Raw genomic sequence first — 15,371 nt, 5'->3', positions numbered from 1 at the left:
CATCTCCAGAATCATAATTGCCCTTTTCCCAGCTGCAGGACCAACTCATATGAATTGCATTAAAATTTTGTACAACTTCCTAGTTTTCTCTTGGGAGACTTGTGCTAATCATTAGCAAACAGATTAATGAAAAGGAAGGCTTTACAAAACCCATACATTAAAAAAAAAAAAAAAAAAAAGCTGAAAAAGAGATGAAACAAGAAAACTGAAAATGCATGTACTTTTTAATACAGCTGATTCTCCACTGCGCTGTCTTAAATCTAATCTTAAATGCTTGTCTTTTCTACCTTTGATGTTTTTTCTGCGTAGAAGTGAGTCTAAAGCTCTCCAGAAGCCTGTTCAGCTTTTTATCTTTCTCCCAAAGAGCTTTATGTTTCTCTTGCTCCTTTGTCACTTCTGCTCCTTTATGTCAGTATTTTTTGCTGTTCTATTTTGTTCACCATCTTCAGCCTTGAAGACAAAAAGAAAAGAAAAGTAGTTTCAGAGAAAGTAATTCTTGTATAATGTATTTTCTCTGTGGTTTAATTGGATATATTCCTATGGAATCCTGTTTTAGACTGAGTCTCAATTTCCTTCTCCATTCATCCATCAGTGGCTGAAAGCAGATGGTTGCAGTAGGATATAACTGAGCAAGCTCTTCAGATTGTTCTTCACCTTCTAAACAATCACTCAGAGCCTCAAAGACTAGTTTCTCTTCCATCAGGTTGTACCAACCTTTCCTTTGGGGCCCTTGGGAATAATGCCCAGCCTTACAATACTTTCTAAGATACTGCTATTTACACAATCCTGCGTTTCCACAGCTTATCTAGACACTGGGAGAAACATCTGATTGTTACCTGCCTCCAGGTAATTTATATTTTCATTGGCAAAACATATCTGCTGTGACAGAAGCTTCTACTATAATACTGTTTGCAACTTTCGTATGAACTACTATATTTAAAATACTAAATTAAAAAGATTATATGTTCTGTAGAAGTAGTCTTCAAACTTGTACCTGGTTATATCTCCTTCAATTTAATGAAACACATTTAGGCTTTTCTTTCTGTCCTGTGACTTTTCATACCAGAACCTGAGCTCCTGCTCAGGTTTTACCTAGCACACAGCTCATATAAAGACCTGATGTTGTTTGGACTAGTGCTGTGAGATCCAAGTGAGAGCAACACGTAGGCAAACCACTGGAAGGGTTCAGGTCATTACAAAGCCATTACTTGTCTGCTGTAGACATAATCCCCCCTACTGATTGTCAGTTCCTTCAGAATCCACTAACTTACGGGAATCATGTAGACCAAACTTTAAAGCTGGAACTTATAAATATGGCATCTTGCCCAAAAACACCTCTGAAGCATATCCAGCATCAGCCAGTCTGCTGAGGTTTTCATGCTACCTAATGGGATACATGGGAGGCCTGCACTGTGACAGAGGAGAAAGGATGAGCACTCTCATCAGCAGCTCTAGAGTATTTTACTTATAACTTCAAGTTATAAGCTTATAATTATTAACTTACAGTTATGACATAGACAACTTGTGAGTTAAAAACCTTATGAATTAAGGAATGAATTAGTGAATTCCCATGTTAGTCTCATTTGTATTAAGTGAATTGAGCCTTTGATGTGTATGTTTGCTTCCTTTCCTAATGAGCTCATAAAATAATTTACAGACCATGTTGTCCTGTAAATTAGAGAGATCCAATTGGACCATGACAGTCTTTGCTTCAGAACACAACAGCATTTCACTCTTCAGCTTTTGAAGATTCTTTACAATAACTGAGGCTTAGGCTCAGTTATTTGCTGACCACATCAATGGAGGGAAAATGGAAGCAACAAAACCTTTTTATAAGGTATTGTATCACGTTGACAAACCTTGCATCTTCCTTCAGTAGCTTCAGAAAAACCTTTATTGCTGTTCCCTTTTCTAACTGTTGCAGTCAGTTTATTTTACAGTGATACAATGATTTATGTTAGTTTATAACTTACCTGTTTAGTGCAACTGTAAGTTCCATATGCTAATTGTAGCATACAGTTAGTAACATAGTTTCGAATGTGGGATTCTGAAAGAGAAGAGTGTTGAATTACCTTTTGTGACCTTTAGATTTACTATTTTTGTATGTGTCATAGTGATATGTTGTCCTTCAAATATCTTTTTGAGATAAATCATCCAAAGAGCAGAAGTTCCATTAGTTCTTACTTATTCAGAATGTTTTGGTATAGTTTACTTGTGCAATCAAATGCAAATGGAGATGTTGACAGCCATTCCCCTTTATGTAAGGCAAGTAGATCCAAGGAATTTATGTTATCCCCACTCTTTTTTTGTAGTGCATATTTATTTAGTGCCCTGTATACACATGGAGACATGTAAGATTAGAAAGCTAACTGTTCTCAGTCAATATCACATGTAACATTTTGGTTTGTAGTAGGCATTACAAGATGTGGTTTTCACAATAACAGGGGACTGGACTTGGGGGTGGGGAAATTTCTGCCCTACATTCCTGTGTGTCCTTCAGCATTCAGCACTCATATTACATGAGGAAAGATGTTGTCTTACCCACAGAAGTGGAAACTTCTCTTAATGGTATTTTTAACTGGATTTTTTATGCTGATACCTAGTTTAATGGAAAAGAAAAAAAAAATCACCTAAATTGTAAAAGCTCAAGTAATTAATGGCATTGACTCCCATCAATTTCAGCTTCTTGGCTAAAGAAAAGATTAAAAAAATTCTAATTTTAATTTCAGAGGTAGGCAGAACTTTTATGTGTTCTCTTTTTTCTTTGTCCTACAATCCACATTTTAATGTCTTGCTGATATTCTAATTTATATATTTAATTTACTAGGAAGTGACTGTGACATATCATTGTCTCACAGAGGTATTACATTCTGTTTTCTCTCGTTATATATTAAAATCCAAAGATTATTTTCTCAGCTACAGTAGAAATTTTTTTTCCTAATTATTTTCCATGGGTGGTCTTCATAAAACATTTTAATTGGACTGTGTTAGGGAAAAAAAACATCTGGCTGACACGTTTAGGTTGGCATCTGCAAAGAGTTGTATACTCTTAAGTTGTTTCAAATTGGGAAACAGAGTATTCTTTATATCTTTTGTGGTTACTTGAGTAACTTTCAAAAATGCAAGCATTTTGAACGCTAAATAAAACTTCATTTCATCCCTTTCCAATTTAAGATTCATTCTTAATCTAGCAAACATTTGAGCATTATAAATTCAAAAGTTATAGTCTTTATGCTTTAGAAATTATTTAAGCTTCAGAAAAGTAACCAAGTTTAGGAAGAATGCTGACACTGGCTACTCATTCTTCATTGCTTACATATAAAAAAATGTACACAGTCAAGGAGTGGATGATTTTATAAGCAAAACAGATAATCTGGATCTTTTCTTGAGTCAAAGGCCCTATATTCAGCCTGAAAATAATTTGTCCAACTTTGATAAATGGGTCTTGGATAAAGACCTGATTTTAATCCTCTTTGGAATCTCTGAGCAGAAGAACCAGAATTTAAACACTTGAGGTCTATGCGGATCTGAAATTCCACTAGCAGTCCCTGTTGGCCTTTGTGAATTTGTCTCTCACTTTCTGAAAAAGTGGTAAAGACTACTAGCAATATACCCAAAACTTGCTTTCTTTAACAAACAACAAATGAACATGAAGTCACACAGAGAATCCTGTTAAACCTGTGCCACCCTATTGCAGACTTACCAAAGGGTCCTGATGGTCATCCTGATGGTGACAGAGCCACTGGTAGGGCTCCTACTCATGTGTGATGGAGTTTGGTACACAAGCATGTGTAGTTTATATTGTAGCCATGTTTGTAATGCTAGGAACAGGGACACCCAAATTACGAACAGGCAACTGAATCGTGAAATACTTAAAGTCAAAATGAAAGATTACTTCACAAATAAAAAACAAATAATGTCAAGCACTACCAGGAGATCCAGAACCTAACCACAGGTTAGGGCTGTCCTAAATGTAGGAACACCAAATAATTTCTGAGATGTAGCAGTTATTAAGGGAGAATTTGTTTTCCTGCCTACCTGCTCCTTTGGCAGCCCACCACAGGCCCCACTCCAGCTGGACCCCGAGGCTGTGTCTCTCTCATAACATTAACCTTAGCTCTGGCATGATGGAGGGGTCAGAGGACCATTTCTCCAGCCCAGCCCTTCCCTTGGCAGTCCCTTTGGAGCCCCACCCCAAGTAGGCCCATAGGTTTCACGTCTCTCTAACTATAAATAAGCTGAGGTTTGTAATGGGGAAGTAGTGCTTTTGCTAACAGAAGGGGAAAAAGAACCTGCCAATTCTAAGTTTGGGGAGGTTAAGCAATATTTTTGCCAGTGGGTTTCCAGCTGAATGTTTTAACTCTTTCAGCTTACTGTCTTTGTGAGCTGCAGACAGTGAACTCAATTTTGTTTCAAGCTGGTTGAATATATGGTGTAAAGAATTCCCCGAGGTCCCAAGCTGCTGTTTCTGAATCCAGCGTTCTCCTGTCTTCTTTTAGTGCCTTGCAATTCGTGTATGAGCTCATCTAAATCGGGCAGAACTGCTGCAAGGAACAGTAAAAAATTTTTTGGCACAGAGCAGTCAGAATGATTCAGCCATCCAACCAGGGACTGGATCAGTGATGGCCCTTGTGATAATTGCATACCATGGTTAGCAGAGAGAAAGAGGATTATGCAGTACTTCTTGTTGTGTTAGTGTTCCCTCCTGAGTTTTTGCGGGGTGGAGTGCAGAGATACTGGAAAGGTTGGCGATATATCTGCTGCCAAGTTTCAAAGAAGTGACTACCGGCTGCCATCATCAAAGCAGTTACTGGATGTTGATCCCCTAATCCTGGCTAAACTCAATAGCAATAAAGGCAGTTATATTCTGTCGGCAGGACTATAGTTAGAAAAAAAAGTATAGTCCGAATAGCTAGATTTGGATCTAAGGAATGCAGTGTTTATTTGGACGAATCTTCAAAAGCCACAACAAGGTAATGCACCAAAGCCACAGTTCTGGGCTGCCAGATTTTGGCTTTCAGGACAGTGATAAAAATAAAAAAGCCCTGTCTTTCTTTTCAGCTATGCATTCTTGCTATTTCTTCAAGCAAACAAGGAGTCAGAACACAGTGAATACACGTACAAACAAAGTAAGCTGTGTTTGATATTCAGCAATGCTTATTGAGTAATTTTGGGCATAGAGCCCATGGTAATGAATGTAAAACTTTGATCAGGACATCTGCGGCCTGCCCAATCATTTCATGGGACCTGCAAATCTGCCAGAAACATCACTCAATGGCCCTATTAACCAGGGATGTTGAAGTCTTTCTTGATTGTGTATATTCTCCAAGCACACTCATGAAGTAGGAGTCATTGATTTTTATTGGACAGAAAATTCAGAAATGACTTATTCAAGGACATCTGAGGCCTTAAATTTACCCTTCACATTTATACTGCTTCACTGGGAAAAAGCTTTAATGAGTCTGTCTGGACAATGGAAGGATGAATGTTGAGACCATTGAGTCATAGGATGGACTTCTAGCAAACAAACATGCTCTCAGTTCCAGCTTACCTGTATTTAACTCACAGTAACAAATAGTTTTGGGGTTTTTTTATATATAGATTATAGTCAGGGCAATTCTGTGATTACGAAGTATTTTCTTGAAGTTGCTCATCAATGTGCAGTTATCCAGGACAATAGTCAGTTCCTGGAGGATCATAATTTCTTCCCTTGTGTATATGGTAAGAGGAGCCCTTTTTAAAAGACTGTGAACACTGTAACTGCCAGCACAAGAACTATAAAAGCACTGCTGCCCTGTTGGTGGCCCCTATAGATGTACTGATTTTTCACTGTAATTCTTGTCCTTTTTGCTTTGTTTTCAAGTATTCTGTTGTACAAGTCATACTTGATGGATAAAGCACTGTCTGAAATAATCCCAAAGTGGCTATTAGTCTGGTCTAGTCATACCCTGCAGTCTCAGCAGTGACATGTTGTAGAAACAAAGTTATTCTCCTGCCTTTTCAGTTCTGTTTTGACTTTAAAATGGAGAGATCATGGTCATGGTATATTAAACAACGGGATAAGAGCAACATATACATTACCATCACTCTGCTTCTAACTATAGCTCCAAAATTAATATAGTGGAGAAGCCTGGATAGGAATTTACTGACAGTTTTCTTTTGCCATAAATTCAGCATTAGAAAAAAAATCCAGAACAGCTGAAATGGCATAGCCTTTGACTGAGTAAAAAATAGACCTATTTATAATATCAAAGGAGACTTATGATAATACCCCAGTTGGATTTTGAAAAAATGCAGGAGGGAATAGAGTAGAACAATTGCATTTCTGTTTATATTTGCCCTAGAAAGTAGCCCACTGTGAAGAAATATTTAGGAATGTGAATGACTGAGAGATTGTCTCTTAGAGGCAGCAGGTATAAGATGTCTGAAATTCCTTTGAGCTATAATTGCTTGTTAACAACAGAATTTTTTTGTAATTATTTCTGCCCACAGTTCACAAGAACTTAATGTGCATTGCTTTATGTGGAGAAGTTTTTAGAAATCACCTTTTTCTGTATTTAATTTGTGATAAAGACAAGGCCATGCTATATGGAAAAGAAATTTTAAAAGGAATTCTTTAAAAAAATATTATTCCAACACTATAAAATTGAGAGAATTTTCTCTACAAAAATAGGAGTTTCTGTGCAAATGTTTATTCTATTTATAGCATTAAATGCAATTGCAAGAATCCATCTTCATGGCTGTAAAGACTGAGTGTAGTGTTAAGAGGCAAGTATAATTACTAATCCACAAATATCATTGAGGAATTTTGTACTATTCAGTGAATTATGCATTTTGGATTTAACTTGTGACAAAATATGCATTAAATGTGTGGACCTAGTCCAAACCCCAAATCCAAACAAAGCAAGTTCCTACATTTTCTAAGTTTGTTGTTTGTAAATTTTATCTTTTGAGTCTGTGGTTCTCAATACCAATATTAAATTACTTAGTATCTATATGTTTCAGAAGTGAGGATGCTGAGACCGTGCTATCACAGCAGTGTTTAACAACAGCTCTTTTCAGAGCCTACAGCAGTGTAAGCATCATAAGCTGTGAGGAAAAGCAGACTTTTTAACAACAGTCACTATCCATCTTTTTACTTAATATTATTTAATGACATTTGTTTGATGACATGTTCAAATAAAGAAATGGCCTCTTTTTAAGTGCAAATGCTGGTTTTATCCATAGTTTATTTTCATTGAGCTTGTCATAAATGTTCTAAAGATGCATAAGAATACAAGAAGATATTTAGGAACACTTGGTTTCATCCTAAATATTATCCTGGTAATAAGTGACTATAATACACTGACAATCATCAAAATTCTAGATATAGCAGAGATCTGGCATTGCTTAGGTTCATAACTGAGGCCCAAATGCACACACAGCTGCAGGGCACTTGGAGCACCATTTCCTTCCACTCCTGTCTTAGGAGCTGATTACTGCACAGATCTCTCTGTATTGTCAAAGTGAAAGTCCGAATAATTCCACTCAAGGCCATAGCTTCAAGTGAATGTAGAGCTCATGAAAGGTGACTGCCCACGAGCTGCAGTCAGAAGATTACAAATTAATTAATGATTGACTAACATCCATGTATGCCTGTATGAAAAGATGGAGAGGACAGGAAGGGTATTGTGAGAAATACAGATGGTCATGGTCAATTGTGATTCCAGTTTTATAAACTGGTCCAGTCAAGCTGTAGAGCAGATTTGAATACTCCTGTTTATTATATAAACTAGAGGCATTGTTTTAGTTCAGGGAAATCTCTTTGATTATTGTTCACTGATGAAGTTACATTTGTAGTGGAATCATGGCTTATTTTGAACATTAATTTGAAAATACGGTAAGATGACAACTGTTACTCTATATAACTGCTGGAAGAGGAGAAAGTTACTCACTCAGCTAAGAACTCTCACTTTGTATATCTTTGCATATTGCAAACATTCTATTCTTGTTTAATGTTGTTTTAGTTTTTTCCATTGTGTGTTTATCTTTAAAATAAATGTTATCTAGATATGACTCCAGAGAAAGTTAGCAAACATACATTTATTTATTGGACTTCAGTCTCTAAAAAGACCTGCAGAATAGACCCTAGAAGCTATAGTTAATAAAATTTACTGCATTGAAAATGTTATGATCTCCATTTTCTCATATTTCTGCTCAAGAACCTGGAAATGAAAGTATTTAAAGAATGAATAAATTACAGCTATAAATCCTATAAAGAAATATGTTTAAGATAGAATTTTATTTTGGTAGGCCCATAGTAAAGCTCATAGTGACAGAGAGCCCAGTATATCTGGTAGATTTCTACCAGATTCTTTTTTTAAATGGGCTCATATTTAATTTTACATTACTACTTAGGAATCGACTTCCAAAAAGCCATAACAGTGGCTACTGTTCTTTCCCTTAGGGTCCGAACAAGGAAATCCAATGTTTTCTGGTCAGCGGTAGGAATTCCACTTTGTAATCTGACACTCTTCATTCCTCTCCTCTCAAAGGCAGTAAACCAAAAACTTAAAGGCAGAACAGATTTTCAGATCATGTAGCATTTGTAAATCCTCATGCACATTTAATGATTTGTTGGCATGTACAAACTGAAAGCTTCATGACCTGGCCTTTCTCTTGTCAGTTCCTGCTCTCATCACATTGTCTAGTTATGCACGTTTCACTGAGAATTCATGTTTTTGCATTTCTCTGATTTCAGCCCTATTGTTCCAAACTCATGAGGAATAAAAAGTCATAGAAGAGTAAAGACCTTCACATTAGGAGGCTGATACAGCTTGACTGTAGCCAATGGAGCTATGCTAGTTCATACCAATAAGTATGCAGTGATTGGAAAGATATTAGTCCCTTTTTTCTATTTTTTAATATCTGGTCTCCAGCAAGCATGTAGTGGTGGTATGATTCTGCATATGTATGCAGTGGTAACAATTGAGTCTTTTCATGCTCAGAGTGAGTAACTCAATTCTAGTCAGTCTGTAATTTCTTTCTGGCAGGCTCGTTATTTCTCTGCTGATGGTATGGTTATGGTTAAGGGCAGCTGTACAATTTTAAAACACAATTTTTCTGTAAGCACAGTGTGCCTGTTCAAGCACACTTCTGTCCTAACAGCACATAAGCCTGCTCATCCAATGACCACGGCTGCATTGGCTGTAGGATATGGTTGTAAGATACTCTATAGACCAAACATCTTGACACACAGTTTTAATTGCTGCTATCATCTCTGTTAATTTATCTTTCTGTGATGGATATGTATTTCTACAATAGTAATTATAAAGTCTCTGCACTCTGGACTAGGAAAATTATCTAGTTGCTTTATCTGCTGGTTCTCATTAAGGATTTGTTCAAGTTCATGCTGGTGTCAGCATGCCCTCTGACTTTATTGAAGACCTCAGTGCTATTTGAAAAAAATCAGATTATTTTCAAACATGATACAAGCTGCAAACTCAGTTGGAGCTGTGTAAACTTCCATAAAACTTGTTTGTAGTAGGAACAAATGTAGTAAGGAGAGCAGTTAGGAAATCTCTTGATGGTTCTTCTCTGTGCTTTCAACATATATGCTGCACTTTATATATTGAACCTCCTTAGTCACTTCTGTGACTAAGCTGTTAAAGATCCTTTTGAAGAGATAAGTGTTTTTGGAATATTTCTTAAACTATTATATTTGCTGGACTTTCAGAAGAAATTCTGAGAAGTCCACTCCTGCAGCTAGTAAAAATTTCTGGGTAAATAATAGCAAGGTTTTGATGAGTTCTACACTTGTAGTTTGAGTGCATCCCTATAGCAGACATCTCTGGTATAGACTTCTAGCTTGAATCCGTACCCAAACAGTGACAGAAGCTATTAATGTAAATTAGAAAAATAAAAGCCTGTATAGATCCATATGTTTACTGTAAGAAAGTTGCAACAGTAAATTCAAGCACAATGATTTTGTGCTCCTATGATACGATGTGGGTATTTTTCATTGTCACTCTTAGTGAATTATGTACATCTGAAGTTTCTGCATTGCCTGCAAAGCAGAGAGGGATTTAGAAGAGAATGCATTTACTACATTTACTACACCCTGTTCTTCCAGCACCTCAGACTTTCTGCACACTCATTTGAAATTAGCTGCTGGGAGGAAGGAACACTGGCAACAGTGTTAAGGAAATGCAGTCTCAGGCTCTGCACTCCCTTAATTAGAAGCCTGAGACTCATGGTTAATGGTGATTAATGTTCCATTCTATTTTGCCAGTTCTTCCTTGTGGGAAAAGATCACATAAAGCTGAAGTACTTTCAAATTGCTGTTGATATTAATGAATTTATTTTTAAAAGAAAAGTTATTTCTACATCTGTTTCTGACAAATTAAGAATAAAACTCTTATCCAAGAGCATGTCATTTAACTAAGCCTGACAAACATAACTGCACCTAACTGCTTCTCTTTCCCACACTGTTTTATTTTTTTAAACTTCAAAGTCTCTAAATTCCTCCTGATTGATGCGCTGATATTTTAACAATGTCTTTGTTGTGTACTGCAATCAGACAAGTGCTAATAACCTTGAGGAATCTGGCAGGACTGTGGGAATCTTCCAGCCATAATTGTATCTTGCCGTAAATGTGATGATACTGGCAACTTCAGATGAATTGACAGAATGTGCTGTTGCTGAGGGTGATACCAACTTTCTCCATTGATTTACAAGTCTAAGGTCATTCATTTATGCATTCTTTGCTGTCTCTGGTATGGAGTTTTTTAGTGCAGTTCTGGAAGATGTTAGAGCATAAATGCCTGCTGTATTTAAACAATGAAATAGTGTAATCAGGGGAAAGAACAACAGGAAATCCTAATTACATAGTTAAAATTGCTAGCACGATGAATTATGATCAGTGACACTGAATTTTAATGTTATAGTTAAAGTTTATTAGCTTGCATTATGAGAAAAATAAAGCAATACAAAGGTACTGAATGTAGCTCAACTTACCGTCTAACCATGTTAACCCAAGTCTTGGATTTACATACTCAGTCATTTACAAATTATTTTAGCTGAACACTTTAACGTGTTTGTTTTTCTTTAACAGGTTCTGAATTCAGAATTTTTTGGGGCTAAGAACATTGCAGATGATTCACTACATGCCTAAATGTGTAACCTCCTCATATTTATTCAGTTTTTGGATCTGTGCCTCAAGCCGTGGTTGTCACTTGTTCAAATTCTGTTACAGACCATCCACTTCTCTGGTAATAAATATGGTTTCCCCAAGTGTAGGGGTAAAAACACTTGATTGTTTATTCTTGTGAATTACTTTACATTTCTTCTTTCCCTGTATTTACATGAGAAAAGTAAGATACCTGTAATTTAAATTATCTAATAGACCCATGACTTGCAAAATATTTATTCACTGGATTTAATTTTTATGACTAGACTATGAAGAATAAAATAGCGTTTCCTCTTTAGCTGTTTTTTAAAGAGAGAGTGATTCACTTATTATGTTCAGATTAGCACTAATGGAGGTTCAGGGCCACTATCATTCTTTAATTAATGCAACAGATGAGAGATAAAAAGGTGCTCCTTACTTGTTTTAACTGCATGTACTCTGTCTGTGCTTCCTGAAGACCACTTGGCCTACAATCACTTTAAAAAATACCACGATTTGGCTCTGAGTCACATGTTTTGATAGAAATCAGATAGCCAAAACCACAAGAATCTTAACTTGTTAGAAATGGTGACTGTTCCAAAAGTGTGAATCCAGAAGACTGGCATACATACAGTAAGTAGAGGATGCACAGAAAAGCTCCTGATATACATGATAGCTTTCAGTTTTATTTACTTTTTCTGCTGTTAGATCACTGGAAAAACGTGAGCACCTTGCCATACAGGGCTGGGGTTTTTTGTTTGCTGTTCTAAGGGCAGAATATATACTCTGCATATTAGCAGTTACCTCAATCCTAAATTTTTATGTCAGAACTTGGTCAGAAACTGCTTCATGGAACTATTTCTTAATGATCTTGCACCTTTCCTCCTGCAGCACTAGAAATTACTGTGTACAGTGTCCTGGACATGCTCTGAATTCCCCGACAGAACATGATACAATCACTCTGTTGAAACAAAGAGGTGTAACTCTTCTTAGTTTACTGTATTATACTTAACAATTTTGTCCTTTAGGATTTTCTCCAAGTGCTCTAATTGTTGCAACAATTCGTAGCAAAATGTGCCTCTCAGGAAAGATCATCAGCTGAATTAATTTTGATGTTAAGATATGGCCTGTGCTTACTTGTCATTCATTAACTTTGCAAATGTACCCACCAATTTCTTGTGTAACCATCCCCTGAATACCACATAAGAAAAGGCTAGGAAAAAAAAAATCTTAGGAGAAACAGAACCAGCTGAAATTTGTAATTTTGTTAAAATGTACTCACCTAGCAAAACACCATCTTTTGAAGATTTCTGTGGGATAGTTAGACTGCCTTATTACTGCATGGTGGCCACCATGTATATTTTGTGTATTTAGTATTATTTTGTGAACTACTGTTGATGTACTGTATAATTATTGAATCTGGCTATGATACCAAGCTCTAAGGTCTAGCCAAGGTAGCTAAGTAGGGTCTTATACACTGAAATAGCAATTTTTATTATTTCAGGTTTGGAAGTTGGAATTTTCTTTGTTCATTACCTCTTTATGGTTATTTTGCTGCTGCAGGAAAAGCATGCACTAATAACTATGTAATACTGTTGGTCAAAAATGTGTCTTATTTTCCTCCATAATTAATTTCTTCCTTTCTATTTCCTCTTAAGCAGCCCTATTATTATCATCATTAACAATGTTTACTTTTAATCAGTTGTGGTATTTTAATTCTCAGCTCTTACTTATTTTTCCTTATTATTCTCAATAATTGCAATGTTCTGGCAATATCAGTATCACCTGAATCTAAATGCAAATAGTTTGTTTCCAAGCTATTGTTTTGATTCTGTCTTATCTGTTCAAATAAGGAAAGCGTGAATTCCTAGAACTAATCACTGTAGTGTTTCATTAATGTTATCTCCAGCTAATTATTTTCATTTGTATTTTAATATAGATCATTCATCACTTCTTAAACAGCTAATTTAATTATTTTTAGACAAAAACACAAAAATGCAATTTAAAGTTTCCAACTTGCACCCAACATAGTTAAAGATGAAGTATAACTTAATGTGTGAGAGAATCTTTGAAAAATAAAAGGCTGCTGTGTTTCTAGGTGTGTGATGTTTTTAACATGGATAGATACTGTGGAAGCAGGATTTATGCTGCTGGCAAAACTGACCATTAGCAGGGCGTAAGATTATTTGATTATTTTGCACAGAGACAAGGCAATTGACTCATCAGAAGACAGGGTTATTGCTGAACATACACAAACCAATGACATGAAAGAGAAATTACCACAGACTGTAGTGAGATGGTGCACTGTAGATAACTTTAAGTTCTGTGAAAAAGAAATATAATTTTTAATGAGGCCCATCAACCCATTTAAAAACAGGGATTCAGATTCTGAGCTTTTATGATGTGACCAGGGAAATTCTGAGTTAGAGATCCCAGCAAATCTCTCATAATAACAAGCAGATATGCACCTAAAGGGTAAATGAGCAATAAGGTGAAAGTAATTTATATGAAAATGCTGGTCTTTAATTTAAAGGAAGGCTAAGACAAGTGAGAAATATGTGTTTTAGCATAGGGCTGGATCCCTAAAGAAATCCAGAATCCTCAACCTCTAGCAATAGCCTTTTTAGCAAGAGCTCCTAAACAGGTCTCATTTATTTATATTGGGGCTCATTTTCACATTCTTTTAAAGTTGATATAGAGATACCATATCAAACAAGGTGATTGATTCAGGTTTCAGTGAATAATTGGAGAAAGACAATTCTTCCTACAGGAAAATACCATAAATCCTAATCATTAGGCTCCTTTAGCAGGGTTTTCTCTGCCATTAAATTTATTTTTAAAGTCTTTTTTTTTTTCGCCAGCATTCTGGACAACACAAGTCTTAAATGATGAAACCTTGCAAGCTCAATTATATGGAATTTAAAGCCAAAACACTAGATGAAATTTTTGTGGCTTAATAACACATAGAAGCTATTATTAAGCTGAAATACAAAGTCAGTTACAGAAATGCAATTTTATAATGAAAAGGCACAATATTTTCAAAGAAGCTTCATGCAGAACTGTGATCTTTCTGAAGACACTTCAGTGGGTTATGTAAAAAGAAAGGGTTTATTGCAGTTGTTTGACTTTACAGTCTTACACAAAAAAGAATTTCATTACTTGTCATTAAAAGCTTCAGATACTGGAGCAATTGTTAGTGTACTGAGACAAATTTGGTGTTTCTTAATAAATTTCTTTTTCAGTTCTGAATAAGTTCTGAGGTTATATGATTTTTTCTAAGTAGGGTAAAGTCTGTTTGCTGGTTTTAAGCCAGTTGCAACTCACTCTTCATCGTTTATTTGGTGTATATATTCTTTGAAAGCATCTATTATTAAGGCTCCCTTAAGTTTAGTGTTGTGTGTGGCAATGAACAATGAAAGCTGATTTCAAAAGTGTTGGAGCTTTTTAAGAATTGTGGTTAAAACTCTTTGTACATGTTCCATTATTTTTTCTTCTGAAATTTAGAATATATGGCCTTGTGCTGAGGAAGTTAACATTATAACACTCTTTTCCAGTTACAAGGAAATTCCAGTACTTTTTCCAGTTACAAGGAAATTGCTACATTGTAATTGTTAGTACATAATTGTGATTAGTGATTGACAAAGAAAAGCCTAATGGTGTCAGTCAGTATGCAGACCATATCAAAAATATATGCTTCAACCTTAAAAAGCATTTTTCCAACTCACAAATCTTTTCTTTCAGCAAGATCCAGGTTTCCCCAGGTCATACAGACTGCATGTGATCGTCCACATTAAAAGATCATCTCCAAATTATTGTCAGTATGTATGTGCATGTCTTTTGTTCTTTGGAAGAGACATGAAGTTGTGTGCCCCCAGGCTTCCTAGGACATCTGAATCTCCTAATCTGTCACATGTCAGATTAGTGCTTTTGTGAGGCCATAAACATAATGTAGCCCCACAGAATGTGTTAATGCTGTAAAAAGCTTTTTTTTCAGAGAGAGTATGTCTGACTTGTAAGATTATAATTTATAATTCTTATTTGATGGGTATTTTAGGTATTCTATAGGTATAACTGTCTCAAGGTTATTTTTTTTCCCCCTTTTAAATTATATATGATGTGCTAACTACTTTCTGGAAAAATTAAATACTTTATCCTAATGAAGATGCTGTTGCACAATATGCCCTGCAAAGTTTAGGGAACTTTTAAACTTTGAGTGTATTGGAAT

The 15,371-nt window shown here is 35.8% G+C and overlaps 1 protein-coding gene across 1 annotated transcript in view; it reads left to right on the top strand.

Moving 5' to 3' along the window:
• Window positions 1-11,180, top strand: part of ARSB (arylsulfatase B) — a 78,119-nt gene extending 66,939 nt beyond the window's left edge. Inside the window, exon 9 of the transcript XR_015772428.1 lies at window positions 11,093-11,180. The gene's annotated coding sequence lies outside the window, so the exon portion shown is untranslated. The remainder of the gene's footprint in view (window positions 1-11,092) is intronic.
• The last annotated feature ends 4,191 nt before the right edge of the window (window positions 11,181-15,371 follow it).

Source organism: Pseudopodoces humilis, chromosome 4 (assembly GCF_049639895.1).
Source record: "Pseudopodoces humilis isolate 2021_Gansu_Grassland_sample_001 chromosome 4, ASM4963989v1, whole genome shotgun sequence".
Taxonomy (NCBI): domain Eukaryota; kingdom Metazoa; phylum Chordata; class Aves; order Passeriformes; family Paridae; genus Pseudopodoces; species Pseudopodoces humilis.
The sequence above is the reverse complement of the archived record's forward strand: the minus strand, read 5'-3'. Positions and strand labels throughout refer to the sequence as shown.